Source organism: Paramormyrops kingsleyae, chromosome 10 (assembly GCF_048594095.1).
Source record: "Paramormyrops kingsleyae isolate MSU_618 chromosome 10, PKINGS_0.4, whole genome shotgun sequence".
Lineage (NCBI taxonomy): Eukaryota > Metazoa > Chordata > Actinopteri > Osteoglossiformes > Mormyridae > Paramormyrops > Paramormyrops kingsleyae.
In genome coordinates this window covers 5,601,536-5,624,063 of record NC_132806.1, presented here as the reverse complement: position 1 = coordinate 5,624,063, position 22,528 = coordinate 5,601,536, and the positions used below count along the sequence as shown (strand labels likewise).

General features: G+C 45.3%; 1 pseudogene; it reads right to left on the bottom strand.

The window, feature by feature from the left end:
* LOC140593192 (uncharacterized) overlaps positions 1 to 22,311 on the bottom strand; it is a 35,949-nt pseudogene extending 13,638 nt beyond the window's left edge.
* Between the last annotated feature and the right edge of the window lie 217 nt (positions 22,312 to 22,528).

The window sequence follows — 22,528 nt, the reverse complement described above, 5'->3', positions numbered from 1 at the left end:
ACAAAACAACACCAGCCACGCAGGTTCGGGATTGTAGGTCGGGACTGACGCGATTTATTACAATGAGGACACAGCTTCGCTCCCTCTCTCTCCGCTGTTGCCGCTCCGTGCTTTCGGGGTAGCGAGAGCAAACACAAAATTAACAAAATGTACAATTCCCACTTCAAAAATAAAAGTAAGACAATAACAAATACAGTAAATTTTATGACATCGTAACATTTTACTAACTAAAATGATAATAACCCCTTTGCCGCACATAGCCTTCATTCCGACAATTAACAACCCAAAGTTACAAATTATAATTCAGTACCAAAACATCAAAATACCCCCAAACCAAACGGTCTGCATCCGAACCTCACATTAACCAGAATATATTCAACTGGATGGGTGGGCAATTTTAGCTCTGTCATTCTAATATGAAAAGAGAGCGGCCATTAACAATGCTCACCTTTCGGGGTAGCGAGAGCAAACTAAAGGAAAAAAAAATGCCATCCGCTCTAAACCCGCGTATGGAATACGGTGTCCCAGAGCGAACATATAAATGTAAAATGGCCAAAATAGCGGTGCATCAGAACTACTGCCCTACATAGCCAAGACTTTGGTGACCAGGGGGGGTATTCCAGAAAGCTTGGTTAACTTACCATTTGGTAAATCTTAACCTCTGGGTTGATATACCCCAAACCCGCATACCATGAGTATGTCGGTTCCAAAACACCTGAGAAGAGTAAGTTCAATCAACCTCCTATCGGTTACCCAGAGTTAATGCGCGTGCACCGTGCATACATAAAGACGTTTTCAATTGATCGCCGATTTCACGAGTCAGAATGGAAAATCAAAGTGAAAAAAAGAGAGCGGCATACTTCACAGAGGCGGAGTTGGAAGTTTTAATGCACGCATATGAGGAATTCAAGCCAATAATAATGAAAAAAAGCAATACGGCTGCATCGGCTAAAGAAAGAGTTGGCTTGGCAAAAAATAACGGACAGAGTAAATGCGTGTGTATTAAATTGCAAATTTGACATCGCCTCCCCTTTTATTATAATGCAAAATAATTAAACACTTAACAAGGCAAAAAATTAAGGATACAAAATCAAGTTACCTGCACATTGATACTATGAATAGATTTCCTCCGCTATCTCGCTGTACTTGTATAGTGACAATAAAGACATCTATCTATCTATCTATCTATCTATCTATCTATCTATATAGTCTCCCTCATTTATTAAGGAGCTTTAATAGGAATGTAGGTGCCATCAATGCACCCAATTATGAATGAATGAATGAATGCCTTTTATTGTCACTATACATGTATTACATGTATTCCAAATTACATTTGGAAACCCTGAAATAGAAAGTCATATATGGAAGTATCAAGTGTGTGTGTGTGCAGGATGAATACATGTAGGCTATAGATATAAATAGTATGACTATATATTAAATATGCATCATAGATTTTACTACAAAGGACAAACCTACCACTCTGTGGAATTCCTCTTTAATAACACGCAGAGCTCTATGGACAGGGAACTGTACAAACGTGTGTAAGAAGCGTTAAGTACCAGACATACTGTGCGAACGGCTCTACGCACAGTTGCCTTTCCTATATGCTCTGCGTCGCCCATATTGTACAAAAAATGCCCTGACGCCAAAAACCGAAGTGCTATGCACAGGATGTTTTCTGTGCTAAGCGCAGACCCGCGGTTTGGGTTTGTGACATTTGCAATATGCGGTTTCAAGAGATGTTAAGTAAATGAACGATTCTTTTGAAAACTGATAACGCTTTTTCAAATAATCATTAGGAAATGACAAGACATCATTACGCGGTCTTATAACTCTCTCCCGGCGAAAAAAACCTTGTATAATTTATGCCTCCACGTTCACAGGATCGTCATCAAAAGGGCACGCCATGCTCAGTAACCTTCTGCAACAAACTTACCCTGGAACATAACCTGCTCAGTAGCAGGTTATCTTCAGGGAGTAAGCTGCTATGGTTACGTACATACCCAGAAAGTTAACCTCCGTTTTTGGAACCGAAAGTTGAGGTTATCCACTAACTTACCCTTAAACTTACCCGGGTATGTCACATAACCTGCTTTCTGGAATACCCCCCAGATATCTGGGATCAAAACAAACTGCTAGCATTGCTTACTATGTACTTCTGCAAGTGTTCCAAACTGCATTTTGCAATGTCTGTAATTTTATGTCAAATTACAAACTTCACATAAATCTGACATATTTACAAAGTACATAACATAACATTAAGATGAGTTTGTTGCCAAACCAAATATATAAGAAATAATTTATTTGCCATGAATTAAGTTTATGATATTGAATGAAATGTGTGACCATGCCCCAGTCAGTGAAAGTGTGTCCCCTACCCCTAGACTCCAGAGGGTTAACCCATCAGACGCCGGACCAGAGCCAATGCAGGTTGATTGGACCCGCCTTTCTCCAGCCGAACTACAACGGTGCTTTAGTGCCATGGTGTGCCTGTACTGTGGACAGGCTGATCATTTTATTGCCCAGTGCCCAGTAAAAGGGCGCACCCACGAGTAGGGAAGAGGGTACTGGTGGGTGTGGTTACGGTAAATCCCTCTTCGGTGCAGCATACTTTTCTCCTAGCAGTATTAATGTGGGAGTCCTCCCGGCAGTCCCTAGCCCTCCTTATTGATTCCGGGGCTGACAAGAGTTTCATAGATTCCATGCTGACTCAACAATAGGGTATCCCCACCACCCATGTCCAGGCTACACGGACAGCTCATGCTCTGGATGGACGGAGAATGGCCTTCCGCCGCATCGTCCGTACAGTATGACAATAGATGCAATAGATCTGCTACCAAGAACCTCCCCTCCCAGGGGCCGTCGCTATTCTCTTTTGGGCCCCGAAAGAAGGGCCATGGAGGAGTATGTTAATGGGGCTTTGGCAGCAGGCATTATCCGCCCTTCTTCTTCTTCTGCTGGGGCAGGTTTCTTTTTTATGGATAAGCAGGATGGCTCTCTTTGTCCATGCATTGACTATAGGGGTCTGAATGAAATCACCATTAAGAATCGCTACCTCTGCCTTTTGTCCTCTGTCCTAGAACTTCTCCAGGGAACCAAAGTTTTTACTAAATTGGATCTTCGTAATGCCTACCACTTGGTGAGGATCCAGGAGGTAGATGAATGGAAGACAGCCTTCAACACCCCTACTGGTCACTACGAGTATCTGGTGATGCCTTTCGGGCTAACTAATGCTCCAGCAGTGTTCCAGGCCTTAATTAACAATGTCCTTTGGGATATGTGGAATAAGTATGTATTTGTGTATCTAGACAACATCTTGATATTCTCACAGAATGAGCAGGAGCACGTTCAGCATGTTCGGGCAGTTTTTCAGTGCCTGCTGTCCCATAGATTGTTTCTTAAGGCCGAGAAGTGCGAGTTCCATAGACGTACCATTTCCTTCCTGGGTTTCATCCTCTCAGAGGGTTTCATCCAGATGGATCCAGAGAAAGTCAGGGCCATGGCTGAGTGGAATGAATTATAATGCTTTCTTGGTTTTGCAAATTTTTACGGGCATTTTATCCGTGGGTATAGCCTAGTAGCTGCACCTCTTACTGCTTTGACCTCTACTAAGGTCTTATTACAGTGGACGGATGCAGCCCAGAGGGCTTTTTCTGACCTCTGCAACCGTTTCACCTTTGCCCCAGTCCTACCCCACCAAACATGAGACGTCCATCAGATCATGTCTAGATGGAGTCGGTCGGTCCAGAACCATATCTGGATGTCTACACAACGTGCAAATCAGGTGCAGTATCTGCACGTCTAACTCTGACCCCTCTTGGGCGTAGATATGTAGTTCAAGCTGAACGTCTAGGTAGGCGACTTTTGGAAATTTGTAGACAGATCGTCAATTCCATGTAAACATCCATCCATCCATCCATTTTCTCCCGCTTATCCGAGGTCGGGTCGCGGGGGCAGCAGTCTCAGCAGGGAATCCCAGACTTCCCTCTCCCCAGCCACTTCATCCAGCTCCTCTGGGGGAATCCCGAGGCGTTCCCAGGCCAGCCGAGAGACATAGTCCCTCCAGCGTGTCCTGGGTCTTCCCCGGGGCCTCCTCCCAGTGGGACATGCCCGGAATACCTCACCAGGGAGGCGTCCAGGAGGCATCCTAATCAGATGCCCGAGCCACCTCATCTGACTCCTCTCAATGCGGAGGAGCAGCGGCTCTACTCTGAGTCCCTCCCGAATGACCGAGCTCCTCACCCTATCTCTAAGGGAGAGCCCAGCCACCCTGCGGAGGAAACTCATTTCGGCCGCTTGCACTCGCGATCTCGTTCTTTCGGTCACTACCCATAGCTCGTGACCATAGGTGAGGGTAGGAGCGTAGATCGACTGGTAAATCGAGAGCTTCGCCTTTTGGCTCAGCTCCTTCTTCACCATGACAGACCGATGCAGCGCCCGCATCACTGCGGAAGCCGCACCGATCCGCCTGTCGACCTCTCGCTCCATCGTCCCCCCACTCGTGAACAAGACCCCGAGATACTTAAACTCCTCCACTTGCGGAAGGATCCCATCCCCGACCCGGAGAGAGCATTCTACCCTTTTCCGGCTGAGGACCATGGTCTCGGATTTGGAGGTGCTGATTCTCATCCCAGCCGCTTCACACTCGGCTGCGAACTGTCCCAGCGAGAGCCGAAGGTCACGGTCTGATGAAGCCAACAGGACCACATCATCTGCAAAAAGCAGAGACCTAATCCTGAGGTCACCAAACCGGACACCCTCAACGCCCTGGCTGCGCCTAGAAATTCTGTCCATAAAAGTTATGAACAGAATCGGTGACAAAGGACAGCCCTGACGGAGTCCAACCCTCACCGGAAACAAGTCCGACTTATTGCCGCTCATGCGGACCAGACTCTGGCACCGGTCATACAGGGACCAAACAGCCCTTAACTCTATGGAGGGCACCAGGGGCCCCTTGCATGGGGGGGCATTTCTTCCCTCTTTGGAATAATTACCTTATAACTTCAGATATAAAAGTCACAGACACATGCCTGATACCTAAAATCAAAGTTGACCCCTTTACAATTGATTGTAGGAAGTTCAATAACGAAATGAATAACCTGTGTATAATTTATGGACATGCGAATATAACAAAAACAGCTGGAAAAATACAAAAACCTGTCTTTGTGTCTTGGATTTTTGTAAATATTTCAAAAACTACATGATGGAATAGGTCCAATTTTAAAAATCTGGTTCCCAAACTTGTTTTCTACATGTGTGCCCAATTTCATATCATTTGATGCAGCCCAACAGGTTTTACGGAGGAAAGAGCAAATGGTGCAACTGGGAGCCTTTCCTATCCAAAACCTAACCTAAACTAATCTGAAACTTATCCAAAATGGCAATAGTGTAACTAGCAGTGTTTTTTGGGGTAGCAACTTTCTTTCTAAATGCATTACCACTTATAGGTCATAAGTAACAATTTGTCACACATCATCACCACACATTTGTAGGAAAATCTATATTTTATTCACACGACTTGTGCCAAACTTATCCAAAACCTATCCAAAACCTATCCAAACTGGCCACAGTGTAACTAGCAGTGTTTTTTGGGGTAGCGTCTTTCTTTCTAAATGCATTACCACTTATGGGTCATAAGTAACATTTTGTCACACAAAATCACCACACATTTGTAGGAAAATCTATATTTTATTCACACGACTTGTGCCAAACCTATCCAAAACCTATCCAAAATGGCCGCAGTGTAACTAGCAGTGTTTTGGGATAGCGTCTTTCTTTCTAAATGCATTACCACTTATGGGTCATAAGAAACATTTTGTTTCTAACCCTAACCCTGCATAACTGTGCCCAAACAAAGCCCGACAAGTGCCCCGCATAACTGTGCCCAAACAAAGCCCGACAAGTGCCCCGCATAACTTTGCCCAAACAAAGCCCGACAAGTGCCCCGCATAACTTTGCCCAAACAAAGCTGACAAGTGCCCCGCATAACTTTGCCCAAAAAAAGCCGACAAGTACCGTACATAATGTTGCCCAAACAAAGCCGACAAGTACTGTACATAACTTTGCTCAAACAAGGCCGACAAGTGCCCCGCATAACTTTGCCCAAACAAAGCCCCGCGTAACTTTGCCCAAGTGAAAGCCAAAAGCGCTGCATTACTTTGCACACTTCAAAGCTTGACAAAGGCGATGCGGAACTTTTCCCAATGTACCACAATACAAGTGTTACCAAAGCAAATGTTAATTGTAATTTACTGAATCACGGAATTATAAAAATCTATAGAATAAAAGAGTAAACTGTAAATAAATGTACTTATGTCGAGCGTTGCATCCTCTCCGCGCAAAAAAGCGTCCTCCTCCATCGAATCAATGGATAAAAGCGACACTTTCTTCCCCCGAACCACTCTTCAAAATCATCTTCTGTGCTTTCTCAACAGTGAAAGTCATCCGAGCCATTTTTCTTCAGTCAAAAAAGTTGTTGTCCGAAAATAACTGGGTAAACTCACGGAGACTACGTGCGCAATGCGTAATCGAGACACTCCCACAAATACTGCACCTGCAGATAATAAGTTGCGCATTCATGTCCCCAGCGCGAAAAACAATGCCCAATCAGCACATCCCATACCATTTTGCAAACCTTAGACACACCTCTATTGGATGAAGCAAATGACACTGTAATTTGATGTTCATGTAAAAAGTTTATTATGGTGAAACATAACCATGGGCAAAGGTTCAGTGCGTAAAAAATAATGTGCTAGCAGGGAAGCAGAGCATATATCTGAAAAAATACTTGACAATGAAGGATTACAGTGATTGATTTATGTACATAAGAGATCAAGCTTTCAAACGAGGGTAACTTTGTCATTTTATTCATTGGTTTTCTTCTAAAACTCCGAAGATAATAAACATTGCACGAATGTACAGAATGCCGACTGACATTTTTCCGCGATGAGTGAGCAAGCTATTTCAGAGCATTACAGTCATATTTATGGAAAAATGCGTGTTTTGTCTTAATACTGTGACGGTTTATGAATTATTGGCCGTGAAAGAAATAGTTTGAAGTGCTTAGTTTTCATTTTATTAACACTTATATTTTACTTCCTGACACTCGACCCGTTTAAAGATGGCTACCATGGTCATTTTATTTTTACTTGTTACAAAAAAACCATGGCACAAAAATTGCGCAACTTTCTACAGATATTATCTGAAAGGTTTTTTGTAGTGTAACAAGCCGTTTTTGGTTGATTTGATACATTTGTTTCTTTTATTGAACGTCATTTTTTTTTGTTATTGAAAATTTGGACGTATGCGTCCGAACCACTAGGCGGCGACAATGAAAGAGTTAAAAGGAAGCCCGGTACCCCATACTCCCGGAGCACCCCCCACAGAACTCCCCGAGGGACACGGTCGAATGCCTTTTCCAAGTCCACAAAACACATGTAGACTGGTTGGGCAAACTCCCATGAACCCTCCAGAACTCTGCGGAGAGTATAGAGCTGGTCCACTGTTCCACGGCCAGGGCGAAAACCACACTGCTCCTCCTGAATCCGCGGTTCGACAATCCGGCGGACCCTCCTCTCCAGAACCCCCGAATAGACCTTACCAGGGAGGCTGAGGAGTGTGATCCCCCTATAGTTGGAGCACACCCTCTGGTCCCCTTTCTTGAAGAGGGGGACCACCACCCCGGTCTGCCAGTCCAGAGGCACTGCCCCCGATGTCCACGCGATGCTGCAGATGCGTGTTAACCAAAACAGCCCCACAGCATCCAGAGCCTTCAGGAACTCTGGGCGGATCTCATCCACCCCCGGGGCTCGACCACCGAGGAGCTTTTTAACCACCTCAGCAACCTCCGCCCCCGAGATAGGGGAGTCCACACCCAAGTCCCCATACTCTGCTTCCACGTCGGAAGGCGTGTTGGTGGGATTGAGGAGGTCTTCGAAGTACTCCCTCCACCGACCCAAAACGTCCCGGGTTGAGGTCAGCAGCACCCCATCCCCACCATAAACAGTGTTGATGTTGCACCGCTTTCCCACCCAGAGCCGCCGGATGGTGGACCAGAAACGCCTCGAAGCCGTCCGGAAGTCGTTTTCCATGGCCTCGCCAAACTCCTCCCAAACCCGAGTTTTTGCCTCAGCGACCGCCGAAGCCGCATCCCGCTTGGCCTGCCGGTACCCGTCAGCTGCCTCTGGAGTCCCACAGGCTAAATAGGCCCGATAGGACTCCTTCTTCAGCTTGACGGCATCCCTCACCACTGGTGTCCACCAGCGGGTTCGCGGATTGCCGCCACGACAGGCACCGACTACCTTACGGCCACAGCTCCGGTCAGCCGCCTCCACAATGGAGGCGCGGAACATGGCCCATTCGGACTCAATGTCCCCCGCCTCCCCCGGGACATGGGAAAAGTTCTGCCGGAGGTAGGAGTTGAAACTCCTCCTGACAGGGGATTCAGCCAGACGTTCCCAGCAGACCCTTACTATACGTTTGGGCCTGCCAGGCCTGGCCGGCTTCCTCCCCCACCAGCGGAGCCAACCCACCACCAGGTAGTGATCAGTTGACAGCTCCGCCCCTCTCTTCACCCGAGTGTCCAAGACATGCGGCCGCAAGTCCGACGACACGACTACAAAGTCGATCATCGAACTGCGACCTAGGGTGTCCTGGTGCCAAGTGCACATATGAACACCCTTATGCCTGAACATGGTGTTCATTATGGACAATCCGTGGCGAGCACAGAAGTCCAATAACAGAACACCACTCGGGTTCAGATCGGGGGGGCCGTTCCTCCCAATCACGCCACTCCAGGTCTCACTGTCATTGCCCACGTGAGCATTGAAGTCTCTGTCTTAAAATGGATGAGAGAGGGATATAGGGCTCTCGAAGGAACAAACAGGCACGCTTAGGTTCACTCAAATACACTTTAATAAGTAATACAAAATGATCTCACATTAACACCAATACTGAGCTATCATATTGAAGGCAATGCAAAATAACTCGTACTAAAACGGATATCAAATAATATATATCTTATAGCTAATAACATTAGGTGCAAAGGTTTGAATATATATAGAAAAGAAGCAATTATACATAAAAGAAGCAAGGAAACATAGAAAGTTACGAAATATCACAAGCGGCGATAATTTACTCGCAACAATCAATAGAAAGCAGAAGCAGTTGCAAAGCTATTTACACTCGGACGTGCTATCATCACCCACCTTCACACATGGACTGGGGAGCCCTTTCAGTCCTGGCAGGAGACCAACACGTGAGTTCCGAGAAAGTGCCGGGCGATGCGCGCTCTATCCCACGGCTGAACTCCGGTCAGTACTGGGTTCTCCCCCTTCCTTTATACTAAATTTAGAGTTGCGTGTGGGCAGGGGGTAAGCTGGCCAGGCTCACCCCTTCCCCCCAGGCAATATATGGTGTTCCAATTCCCCCTTTTGTCCGAGTGATTCTGCTTGCGATAACATACTTCAATGGGCGTCCTGGCGCCAGGTGTCTTTGCGCAACACCTCCCTGTTCCCCCCTAAAGGCAATATAGGGTGCTGTATACCGACCCCCCACCCTATCTCCCGAAACCAAGATAAGCATCCTGGCTTCTTTTATGAGCCCAAGTTATTTACGGCAAAATTAGGTTTTACAGGGGATCGGTAAATAACTTGTTCGTGCAGTGTAGTGACATTTGGGGTGAATCATGGACGATTAATCTGAATTTCAGGACGATCAGTCCACAGGCGATCGGAATTAATCAACTATTACAACTTTCCAGAATATTATAGTAAAGTTACTTCTATGTCACGTGGGTGACGTAATCGTCCGCGAATTCATCCTAATACAGTCCCCCAGTAGAACAAGAGAGTCCCCGGAAGGAATGCTCTCCAACACCCCTTCCAGAGACTCTAAAAAGGGTGGGTACTCTGAACTGCCGCTCGGTGCATATGCACAAACGACAGTCAGAACCCGTCCCCCCACCCGAAGGCGAAGGGAGGCTACCCTCTTGTCCACCGCGGTAAACCCCAATGTACAGGCACCCAGCCAGGGGGCAATAAGTATGCCCACCCCCGCTCGGCGCCTCTCCCCGCAGGCAACTCCAGAGTGGAATAGGGTCCAACCACCTTCAAGGAGACTGGTTCCAGAGCCCAAGCCGTGCGTCGAGGTGAGCCCGACTATGTCTAGCCGGAATTTCTCAACCTCGCGCACCAGCTCAGGCTCCTTCCCCATCAGAGAGGTGACATTCCATGTCCCAAGAGCTAGCTTCTGCAGCCGAGGATCGGACCGCCAAGGTCCCCGCCTTCGACCACTGCCCAGCTCACAATGCACCCGACCCCTATGGCCCCTCCTACGGGTGGTGAGCCCATTGGAAGGGGGACCCACGTGCCTTGTTCGGGCTGTGCCCGACCAGGCCCCATGGGTATAAGCCTGGCCACCAGGCGCTCGCCATCGAGCCCCACCCCCAGGCCTGGCTCCAGGGGGGGGCCCCGGTGACCCGCGTCCGGGCAAGGGAAAACGTGGTTCCAATATTTTCTTCATCATATGGGGTCTTTTGAGCCGAACTTTGTCTGGTTCCTCACCCCGGACCTGTTTGCCTTGGGTGACCCTACCAGGGGCATAAAGCCCCGGGCAACTTAGCTCCTGGGATCACTGGAACACGCAAACCCCTCCACCACGATAAGGTGTCGGCTCCAGGAGGGGTCCATGTGGACAGTGATCTGATACTCCATGTAAACATTGTCAGCGTCAATTCTGGTGCCTATTGTAGCTCATGCTGTTGTAATTTTAATGTTTTAAAATGTCCAAAAATAAACTGCTACACGTAAGCAAATCCCATAATCACAATTTGCCGATGCACGTCCGGTGTGTGGTTTGGCCAAGTTCTGTTGCCGTAGCGCTAAATTTTTTTTAAAAAAAAGCCGACACCGTCTTTTGCAGTAAAACGGTTGTGAGAAACTGCACGTCGTTGTGGACAAGTTTAAAGTTTAAGGTAAGTAGTATTTAGCATTGTTTAGTTGTGTACATTGTTTAATAATCGCATTGCTGACTTTTTTGCAAACCAATATGTCCACATAATTAATCTGAAGGTAAGACACATCTGTACATATGGAACTCCAAAGTGTTCAAAAGTATTATGAAATACAGCTCATTATTGTGAAATATATTGCATTCTGTTATATAAATTTACTTATTGTGAAATATGATTTCATATATTTTTAGCGCTCTTGTGAGCACAGAACGACTTCCATTTTGCAGTAAAGCGGGAAAAGTAAAGTATTTCATCATTCAGCGTCATGAAATGATGAAATAAGGCATCATGAAATGATGAAAAACGGCATTATGAAATAAATACTGATTTTGAAAAAATATATATACATATTTCACAATAAGAAGTAGTGCTAGGCGATAAAACGATCTCGATTTTTTTTATCGATAAAAAAATGAGGATGATCACGATGATACACACAGACTATAAAACTCGATCAACCAAGTTGGCTCCGTTTTATAGAATGCGCTGAGACAGACAACTTGATGGCCTATCGAGCAGAGGTTTACTGAACGCTAGCAAAACAGCCAAAAAATAATCAATGGGTGCGTTCTACTTGGGCTTAGGTCTGTCTGCAGCTGACGCGACGTGGAACACGATCTGCCGGCGGCTGCAAGGGTGGAGTATAAACTGACTGCAGCCAAGTCGGACTACTTATACTCCTCGTAGTCTGCGAGACCTGACTGCAATGGCAGCACTACCAGAAGGGTGTAGATAAATCTATACAAAAATCACCTGCACGCACATTACTTCTTTTACAATGACCAACTCCTGATACAAACTGTTAGCAGTGAAATTAATAATAAAATTATTGTGTATTGTGGCTCTGTGTAAAAAGATAGCTGCCAGGAAAATGATCAAATACATGTATTTCAAGGATTCAAAGTTACTATTGTCATGTACTCAGTACAATACAATTCTTACTTGAATGCCTTCTCAGACTGGACGATTAAACCAAATAAAGCAGCGCAACATCACAGTAACTATGTGTATTGAGTGAATTATTGATGTTTAAATTCACTTAGTTTTTGGTTTAAATGTATTTATTTTTGCTGTGATGTTGTAAGACATAAGGAGAGGGGGAGGTGTGTTATCATCTGATCTGATACTCCCAATAAAAATGTATTAAGAATGCTGTGTGAGACTTTTTGTACTGAATTTGCTTAATGATACTAGGTTATTGGGGTGAAACATAATATGGTATTAGAATATATAGTGGGGATTATTTTGTAATGAATAAAGCTGTAAATACATAAATTACGTCTAAAGTAAGTCTATGTGTGACGTTAAAACGACGTCTACACCGACCATTTCCGGACTGTTTTTTCACCTTATACAGACGTCTTATAGTTGTCATAACTGAACATCCAGAGGACGTCTAAAAAAGACGTCATAAAAACTTTCATTCTGCACCCTCTGAAGACGTCTTTTCTACGGTAGGCCAAGACGTCTAAAAGACGTCATTTCAACGTCATATTGTTTGCTGGGACAGGTCCCCGACCCATCACGGCAATTCTTAGTGGAGATCGATGCCTCAGGAATTGGGGTGGTGTTATCCCAACGCTCCTCGTCTGACAACAAACAGCATCCCTGTGCTTTCTTTTCCCGGAAACTCACTCCTGCTGAGAGGAACAACATAGGGGACCAGGAGTTGCTTACAATTAAACTTGCCTTGGAAGAGTGGAGACAGTGGTTAGAGGGCACCCCTGATCCTTTTTGAATCCTGACCGACCATAAGAACTTGGAATACTTCCGGTCTGCTCGATAGCTCAATGCTCGCCAGGCTAGGTGGTCCATTTTAACCGTTTTAACTATCTGATCTCATACAGGCCTGGCTCCAAGAATGGCAAGCCAGATGCCCTGTCCCATCAACATGATGTGGGTGAGGTGGAGGAGAAGCCCAGTTTTGTTCTGCCAACCACATGTTTTATTGGGGGAGTCACATGGGGAATCGAGGAGGCGGTTTGGGTGGTCCAACCTCTCAGATCACCAGAGGGGTGCCCATCTTAGTGTTTATTTGTGCCGGAGTTCTTTCGCTCCCAGGTCCTTCAGTGGGGACATTCTTCCCTCCTGGCCTACCATCCAGGGCTTCACTGTACACGGGCTGTACTTGGTTGCAGAGGTTCTGGTGGCCTTCCATACTCCAGGATATCCGTAGTTTTGTGGCCGCGTGCGAGACCTGTACCCGGAATATGAACCCCTCACGAGCTCCAACTGGGTCCTTGATACCTCTTCCCATCCCTAGACATCCCTGGTCTCATGTGACGGTAGATTTTGTGACCAGTCTTCCCCCCTCCTGGGGATATACAGGGGTCCTTAGGGTTGTGGACCGATTCACTAAGGCAGTCCATTTTATTACCATTCCTAGATTGCCACCTGCTAAGGAGACAGCACAACTATTAATCGAGCACATTTTTAGGCTCCATGGGTTACCAATGGATATTGTGTCTGACAGAGGCCGGCCCACAATTTGTCTCTCGTTTTTGGAAGGAGTTTTGCAGGCTGCTTGGAGCCACGGCGAGTTTTTCCTCTGGGTTCCATCACCAGTCCAATGGTCAGACGGGACGGCTCAACCAGGACCTGGGGCCTGGCACATTTCCTTTATAAATCCCAATGAGCGTGAAATTTTATGTATGTGAACGAGCCCACAGCCACCCTCCGACCCACCCATAATGATGTATATTTGCATATGTAAATCTGTATAAATACTGGCTTTGTTCTATGTTTTTCTTAAACAATAATGGATAAACCACGTGAGGAAAAAGCATTTCAGCGAGTGTGAGGCGGAAGTCATGTTAACAGATATTGAGAAAAGTGATATTATTTGGTGGTTGAAGTAGTGGCATCAGCAATAAACGAAAGTTGACGGAGTGGCACAGAGTGGTGGAATCAGTTAAAAGTGTTGGTTCCGAAATTTGCACGGTGGCCAAAATTAAAAATAAGTGGTCGGACATTAAAGTCGACATGAAAAAACGAGTGGCCGCTAACCTAAGAGTCATAACAGCAAAGGTGGAAGGACCAGAATTCCCGGTCTCACACCCTTTGAGTAACAAGTTGCTGCGATGATCAGGGACACACTTTTATCTGATGAGGGGGATGCCGATGTCAGCGCAGGTGAGTTTTTCTCGTACCATACTTGTTTGAATTACTTGCATGTTTATGAATAACAAGCAGGGCGCAGATACGGTGTTACTTTTGTTTATTCTGTTTGTTTATTCTTACAGACAATAGTACAAGAGGTGCCCCCAGTGCTGAGGACGACACAGGCAGTGATGGTGCTGCTGTGCCGAGCACATCTTTGGGCGCTGGCTGCACACATTCCCGTGCCTCAGAAACCAGGGGGTGACCATCCGGCCGTGTGCTGACTGAAGTTGTGCTGCAGTCACAAATAGAAATTGTGAATGCTGTAAGATGTTGCCAATGAATTAAAACATCTAAAGATCTTGCCTAAGCTCTTCAGATACCGACAAGCCACGATTTTGTGCCAGATTATGCAACACGCTACATGTGTGTACAATGCCACACACTTTTTGCAGACTGTATAGCAGCACCCCACTGGTCTGGTCCAGGCAGCGCCAACAGCCTTAAAGCTGCCCTACAGTGCGCTCTACCACCGCCGAGCCCGAGAATGGGCATATAACGCTGCTCCTGTTTGTTCTGTGGGTTTGTGAGCAGCGTGAGAAGCCACGACTTCAGTGGGTACCCACTGTCCCCTAAGGAATTGTCAAATGGTTAAATCAAACAAAGCTTACAATATTGGGCCAAATTATAAAACGGGAAAAATCTTCTAACCGAGCAGCCAGTCATCACGTACCACCCCATTTTCCAGTTTCTTTCCAACACTATTGTTTCTGAGAATGAACGAATCATGGGTTGAGCCCGGCCATTTAGCCACAACATTAATGCAGGGACGTCAGAAGCATTTTGAATGTGGGGGGCACACTGGCATAAAACTAATATTTTATGTTAAATGTCGGGGGATCCACCGAATAATTATGAAATGTGAGGGGGACACGTCCCCCTCAGATTTAATGGCGGCGACGCCCATGCATTAATGAGACACGTTCGAATCACACATAATTTGTACATTAATAGAGTGAAAGTGCTTTCTATTTACATAAGCAAATTCATTCTCTGAAGGTGCCTTTATAGCAATGTGCGTGCAGTCGACAGCTCTGACTACATTGGGAAAGCCGGACATCGCTGCAAATTGTGCTTTAATGTTTGCCTGTTCAACCACAGTGTAAGGAAATTTTATATATCTGAGCGACAAACAGATTATGCCGTCCCATACAGCTGGCATAGCGCAACTTGGTGTTGACTGAGAAATACCCGGTCGGTCCGCAAGTTCTCGCTGAAAAGCACCTGTGGCTAAGAAACCGAGAGTGGACAGAACTTGTAAAGGAACAGGTATAGCACAATTCCTTATCGTCTGCCTTTGTAATGCGGGTCCCAGTTCAGCACACAGCTCAAAAAGGATTGCTCTTGGAAATCTGAATTGACTTAGAAGCCAGTCATCATCATTGCTAACAGATCACTATGATCCCTGAATACGTGCTCTTCTCTAATTCTTCCATAAGCTATGTCTTCCAATAATGCAAGAGCTGCCATGGTAGTTGTAATAGTTCGATCATTTTCTGCACCGTTTCATTGTTACAAATTAAAATCAGGTGCCGTACAATTGTAAACAACATACTGTATAATTAATGCCGGTGTATTGGATAAAATCAGCGTCATGATTGTGAGTTTAAAAGGGGAAACCACAGTAGCAATGACTTGCCACTGGATGCTGTCCGTTTACAAAACCAAGTTTTGCTGTGAGAATGTGCGTAGCGGTACGCCTAGTTTCATTTTTATACATCTCGACGTGAGCGCTATTCGTGCGTACGCACTGTTTATACATGAGGTCCCTGGAACGATGCTGCGTTGTCTGGCCTCCCACTCACCTGCAACATGGAGTTCCTACCTGACCAGTGGCCTGTACTACGAAGGGGGTTTAACCAAATCAGACTTAACCCCGAGGTAATTTGCGAACGCGAGGTTAACAAAATCATGTTGACTCCATCGGGGCTAATCAGTACTATGACGCCAGTTAAGAAGTTGATTTGTTAAATCGGTGTTAACTGCATTGGAGTTTGTGCGCGTTCACATATATGGAGCACGTTCGGCAACGCAAGGCACCGTTTGACTCATAGCGCGATCTCCATATGTTTCACGGAGGAAGACTGCATGCTAATTATGCAGGGTTATGAGAGAATTGTGATATCGATTACGCAGACATCGATGCACACCGATTATTTTTCCGCTTCAAAACATTTTGTGATTTGTGCCAAATCATGTTAATAGCTAATAAAATAATAATTAAGCTGTAATGACATATGGTGGTTTAGTATTTTGGGCTCATGGCGACTGTTGCACACCCCGTTGTTTCCCAAATTGCTTTACATGCGAATTATAATTAATTTTTGAATGTTCGAATGTATCCGTATACTGTGCAGTCGACAATATATGAATGGGTTAATAACTTTAAAACTAGACAAGACAGGCACATCTAGTGAAGTGTGCTTTGATCAGTGGACAACAGGGAACAATGCACACCCCTTGGGTTTTCAGAATAACTTTCTCTGTAACAGTTATTAATGAATACATTGAATGCATATTATATGCCATTGCTCCATTTCATACATATTAACAGAGAGAGCCCCTCACGATTTGTGCGCCAATGTGGTACGGATCATCCAGGTACGCCGGCATTGTTTTCGGAGAAATTGTAGTGGGAGGGGCGGTGCTCATATAGGGCTGGCTTACGCAGAAACCTCGACTTAAACAAGAACAAAAACTGCTCGGAGCAGTTTTGAGACTTAGGGTAAATTGCCATAGCAACATGTCTCGACTAAAACCTACCCACCTTTCGTAGTACGGGTTAATCGCGAAGTTACACCACACGTCATCAAGTTACTCGCAAAGTTACCCCGATAAGCCAGTAACCACGCTTCGTAGTACAGGCCACTGGGCTGAATACGCCCATAACTCGTTACCAGTCTCATCTACAGGTTTTTCTCCCTTCCAATGCTGCCTGGGGTACCAACCACCCCTTCCCATCCTTGGAGACAGAGGTCACGGTCCCTTCTGTTTACCAGTTTTTACGCCGTTGCCATCGCACCTGGAGGATCACCAGGGGCCTCATGTATAACGACGTGCGTAGAATTCACACTAAAACATGGCGTACGGACAAAACTAGGAATGTGCGTAAGCAAGAAAAAATCCAGATGCATAAAACTGTGCGTAAGCACAGATCTACGCACATTCCCTTTATAAATCCGAATGAGCGTGAAATTTTACGTACGTGAACGAGCCCACAGCCACCCCCCCGCCCCGCCCATAATTATGTATATTTGCATATGTAAATCTATATAAACGCCCGCTTTGTTCTATGTTGTTCTTAAACAACAATGGATAAACCACTAGGGAAAAAGAAGTATTTCAGCGAGTGCGAAGTGGACGTCATGTTAACAGAAATCGAGAAAAGAAAAGTGATATTATTTGGTGGTATAAGTGGCATCAGCAATAAACGAAAGTTTACGGAGTGGCACAGCGTGGCGGAGTCAGTTTTTGGTTCAGAAATTCGCACGGTGGCCGAAATTAAAAAGAAGTGGTAGGACATTAAAATCGACGGCGGGAAAAACGAGCGGCCGCTCACCTTAAGAGTCTTAACAGCACAGGTGGAGGTAGCGGAATTCCCGGTCTCACACCCTTTGAGCAACTAGTTGCTGCGATGATTGGGGACACACTTTTATCAGGTGAGGGGGACGCCGATGTCATCGCGGGTGATTTTTTCTCGTACCATACTTGTTTGAATTACTTGCATGTTTATGAAAAACGCGTAGGATGCAGATGCGGTGTTACTTTCGTTTATTCTGTTTGTTTATTCTTACAGACAACAGTACAAGAGGTGCCCCCAATACATTAATAGAGTACATTAATAGAGTGAAAGTGCTTTCCATTTACATAAGCAAATTCGTTCACTGAAGGTTATAGCAATGTGCGCGCAGTCGATAGCTTCGTCTACGTTGGGAAAACCGGACATCGCTGCAAATTGCGCTTTAATATTTGCCTGTTCAACCACAGTGTAAGGAAATTTTATATATCTGGGTGACAAGCGAATTATGCCGTCCCATACAGCCAGCATGGCAGGACTCAGAATTGACTGAGAAATACCCGATCGGTCCGCAAGTTCTCGCTGAAAAGCACCTGTGGCTAAGAACCCGCGAGTGGACAGAACTTGTAAAGGAACAGGTAGCCTATAGCGTAATTCCTCATCGTCTGCTTTTGTAATACTGTAATGTTTAGCACACAGCTCCAAAAGGATTGCTCTTGGAAATCTTAATCGACTTAGAAGCCAGTCATCATCATCATTATAAGCTATGTCTTCCAATAACAGAAGAGCTGCCATGGTAGTGGTAATAGTTCGGTCATTTTCTGCACCGTTTTATTGTTACAAATTGATAAAAAAAAATCAGCTGCCGTACATTTGTAAACAACATACAATTAATGTCGGTGTATTTGATAAAATCAGCGTCATGATTGTGAGTCTGACACAGTGAAACTGCAGTAGCACTCTTTTGCCAGTAGGTGCCTCCATTTTGCCAAATCGAGCAGAAACTTGCGTACGCCTTGTCTGGGGTTGCCGTGAGAATGTGCGTGGCGGTACGCCAAGTTTAGTTTTTATACATCTCGACCTGAGCGTGGAAACGGGCGTGCGCAACATTTTTGTGCGTAAGCACCATTTATACATGAGGCCCCAGGACTTCTTTGCTGCGCTCCAGAGCCCAGATGGAGAGGTACGCTAACCAACGTCGGTCCCAAGCACCTCCCTTGCGGGTTGGACAAAGGGTCTAGCTGAACACCAGGGACCTTCCCCTACATGTGGTTTCAAGTTGGCTCCACGTTTCGTGGGACCTTTTCCTATTACAAAGATTGTCAATCCCTCCACAGTACACCTCGGGCTCCCTGCCGCTATACGTAGGATACACCACACTTTTCATATCTCCCTGCTGAAACCACATGCTGTTAGTCCCTTGGCATCTCCTGCTCTTCCTCCTCCGCCGCCAAGGCTGATAGTTGGGGGTGAAGTTTTTACGGTCCGGAGTCTGCTGGCCGTCCATCGCCGGGGTCGTGGATTGCAATACCTGGTGGATTGGGAGGGTTACGGGCCTGAATAATGGTCTTGGGTGCTGGCTTGTCACATATTGGACCCTTCTCTCATCGCGGATTTCCAGCGGGCCCACCCGTCGGGGGTGGGGGGTGCTGTCACGGGTCAACCCTGGGGATCCCCAACTGACGTCAGGAAGACCATGCCTCTGGGGATTACTTGATCCACCTTTCTCCGTTTAAACAAGCTGTCAGCTTGCAGTTTCACGCTGCTATACCAGGTTGTCTGGTTTCTCCGGTTTTAGTGCAGCCACCTACTGCAATCTGCTGCAAGTTATTTCCAATTAAGGGATACTATTTTGCCATCGGATGTTGCACTCCAATGTGAAATCCTCAAGTCTATTGGCTAGGACCTTAGCTAGGATTTTAGCATCTACATTTAGAAGTGAAATAGGTCTGTAAGAGGCGCAATCTGTTGGGTCCTTTCCTTTTTTTGCAATTAGAATGATACAAGTCTGAGTGAATGAGCGGTGCAGAAAACTTAGTTTAAAGGATTCAGACAACACAGAACAAAGTACTGGGGATAAAAGTGAAGAGAACTTCTTAAAGAATTATACCGGAAAACCATCAGGACCTGGACACTTGCCGGACTGCATTATGGAAATGGCAAGTGCCACCTCCTCCTAGGAGATGGGCTCCTCCAATTTCCTCACTATATCTGATGAAGTTTTAGGAATGTCAAGTCTACTAAAGAAATCTGTAATTGCATTGTGGTCAGTATGGGTCTCTGAAGTATAAAGCATGGAATAAAAGTCCCTAAATGTTTCATTGATTTGTGAATTGTACAAAGTCATTACCCGATTCGACATTGCAATTTTAGGAATATTTTGGTTTGCTTTGGGGCCCTTGAGTAGATTAGCTAACATTTTATCCGATTTGTCACCATGTATATAAAACATAGCTTTATTTTTTAGAAGTACTCAGTCGAATGAGTGGTAAGTAGGTCAAATTTAGTCTCAAACATTTTTTTATTTCTTTTCTTTTAAAGAGGCTGCAATGTGTAACATCAACATCTGTATAAAGAGAAGGTTAGGCTTGTGGCTGAAGATTTCTACATTTTGCTTGCTGTCATTAAACTGTATAATAATGTGATGCAGTGCATGTTCATGTATAAATGTATCAATGTAACATCAGGAGGGGTCCATCACAGCCCTGCCACCATCTCTTTGCGCTGCTGCCATCAGGAAGGCGCTACAGGACTATTTATGGCAGGAACAGCTTCTCTCCCAGGGCCGTTACCACACTGAGCCAGACACTGACATAACCCCAGGATCCCGCTGTTTCATCAGTACAGTTACTGTGCAGTGTTTTCATAAATAAAGGCACATGTCACTTTATGATGCAGCCTTCTGTAGATTTTGTATAGGTTTGTATAGCATATATTTATGTGTCATAATTATTGTATTTAACTTTATACACATAACTAAAATCCACTTCACATAAGTAAAATGATACTTAATGGCTCCTATTAATTTGTATTCCTGTATACTTATTTTTTCCTTATTTCAGCTATTTCTGTCTGTAATAACACTAAAGACATTGTCATTGCAGCAGCAAAACGTTTTTAAATGATTTTTGTTTAATGTTGTTTAGAAAAATATTTATGGAGCAAAGCAGATGTTTTTCATGAGGTTTCTGTCAGGGATCCGGGCGGCTCGGGCACGGGAACGAGGCATGGTGCACGAAAAAGGGTGGACGACCCACTTGCGGCTCAAGGAACAGAAAAGGGGTTTATTACATAAAACAGAAAACACAACAAAACCAAAAGGACCACGAGGGGTCAAAAAACCAAAGGGAATAAACTAACACTACAAATACAATTAAACCAAACTGGGCAGGTAAACATACGACAGCGCTAACTTAGACAAGCAACAACACACCGGAACACATCATAGACAACGAATCACTAGAGAACAGAACAGAAGCAGGGACTTAAATACAGAAACCAAAACTGGGTAATAAGACTAACACAGGACAGGTGAGACTAATTAACAGACCAGGAAAACAGGGCACAGGTGAAACTAATAAACTTAAAGGAACAAAACAGGGAAACTAAGAACTAACCAAGGAAACAGGGAAACAGAAACCAACACTAGGGAATTTCAAACAGGTAAAGACACAAGCAGGGGCACAAGGAACAAAACCAAAACCAACTACAAAATCAGACACAAGAACTAAAGAAACTCAAATGAAACCTTAGGGAGCAAAATACAAAAACAGGAGGTGGGATTCAAACACAAGACAGAAGGGTACACAGACAACCACATGCTCAACACATTTAGCCACATGACCAGACAGGTAACAGGGGAGAACAAAGACTAACATGAAGAACGGGATGACCAGCAATACCTGCTGGTCAAACAGGGAAGGGATACGGAAGGACCACAGCAGGGGCTGACCCTGACAGTTTCTTTGCTATTTTTATACACAGCTCAATTATCAAAAGTATTTTACAGGAAACTATCTTAGTGATAGTATAATAAAGCAAATATGAAAATACCTGGAATCTCATTTACCTGTGATTATGACAAAGGTTCCATTCCCAAAGGTGACCTCATGAAGAAACACAGCAGCACAATAACACACTGCAGAATCTGATGGCTCCGTGTTGGAAATAATGAGGTTAAAACTCCCCTCTGCATTCTGTAAGGAGTAACGTTTTATATTTTTATATTGCTTGAAAAATTCACCGGGCAAAAAGTTAACTGCCTTCGCCATGAGCTGGGGCTTATGACCAACAGTTTGTTTGAACCAAGCAACTTAAGAAACATCTTCTGGACAGAAGCATGTCAGGGTCACACTGTCTCCAAGCTGAACCCTCATCAGGAGACTGGGCTGAACAACATCCACAGCCAGTGCAGTGTCTGGAAAAACAGAAAAAAGCAATAGTAAGCACGATTAAATTCAAATATTTATTACACTGATCACATCATACAGGATATTGTTACGTCTGGTCAGGAAGGGAAACGGAGATCCAGGAATGCAGGGATAACAGTGCTTTAATGAGACGGGTTTGGGAGATTTACAGGAAGGACAGCGAGAGGGAGCACATGCTCCGTAACCCAGGTAACTAGGGCGAGAGCAAAAGGCAAGAGTGAGACCCCCCACTCGGAGAGCTGACAGGAAGGCACAGAGGCGGCGAGCTGTAGTCGTCGTCGTTGTCCATAATCCAGGGTCGAGGCCAGGGGAATCCATCCGACAGATAGACACAGGACCAAGGTACACAAGGAGGGGAGAACAGAAGAGGCTGGACTCGGCAGGACAGGTGGGTCAAGAACGGGAACTGGT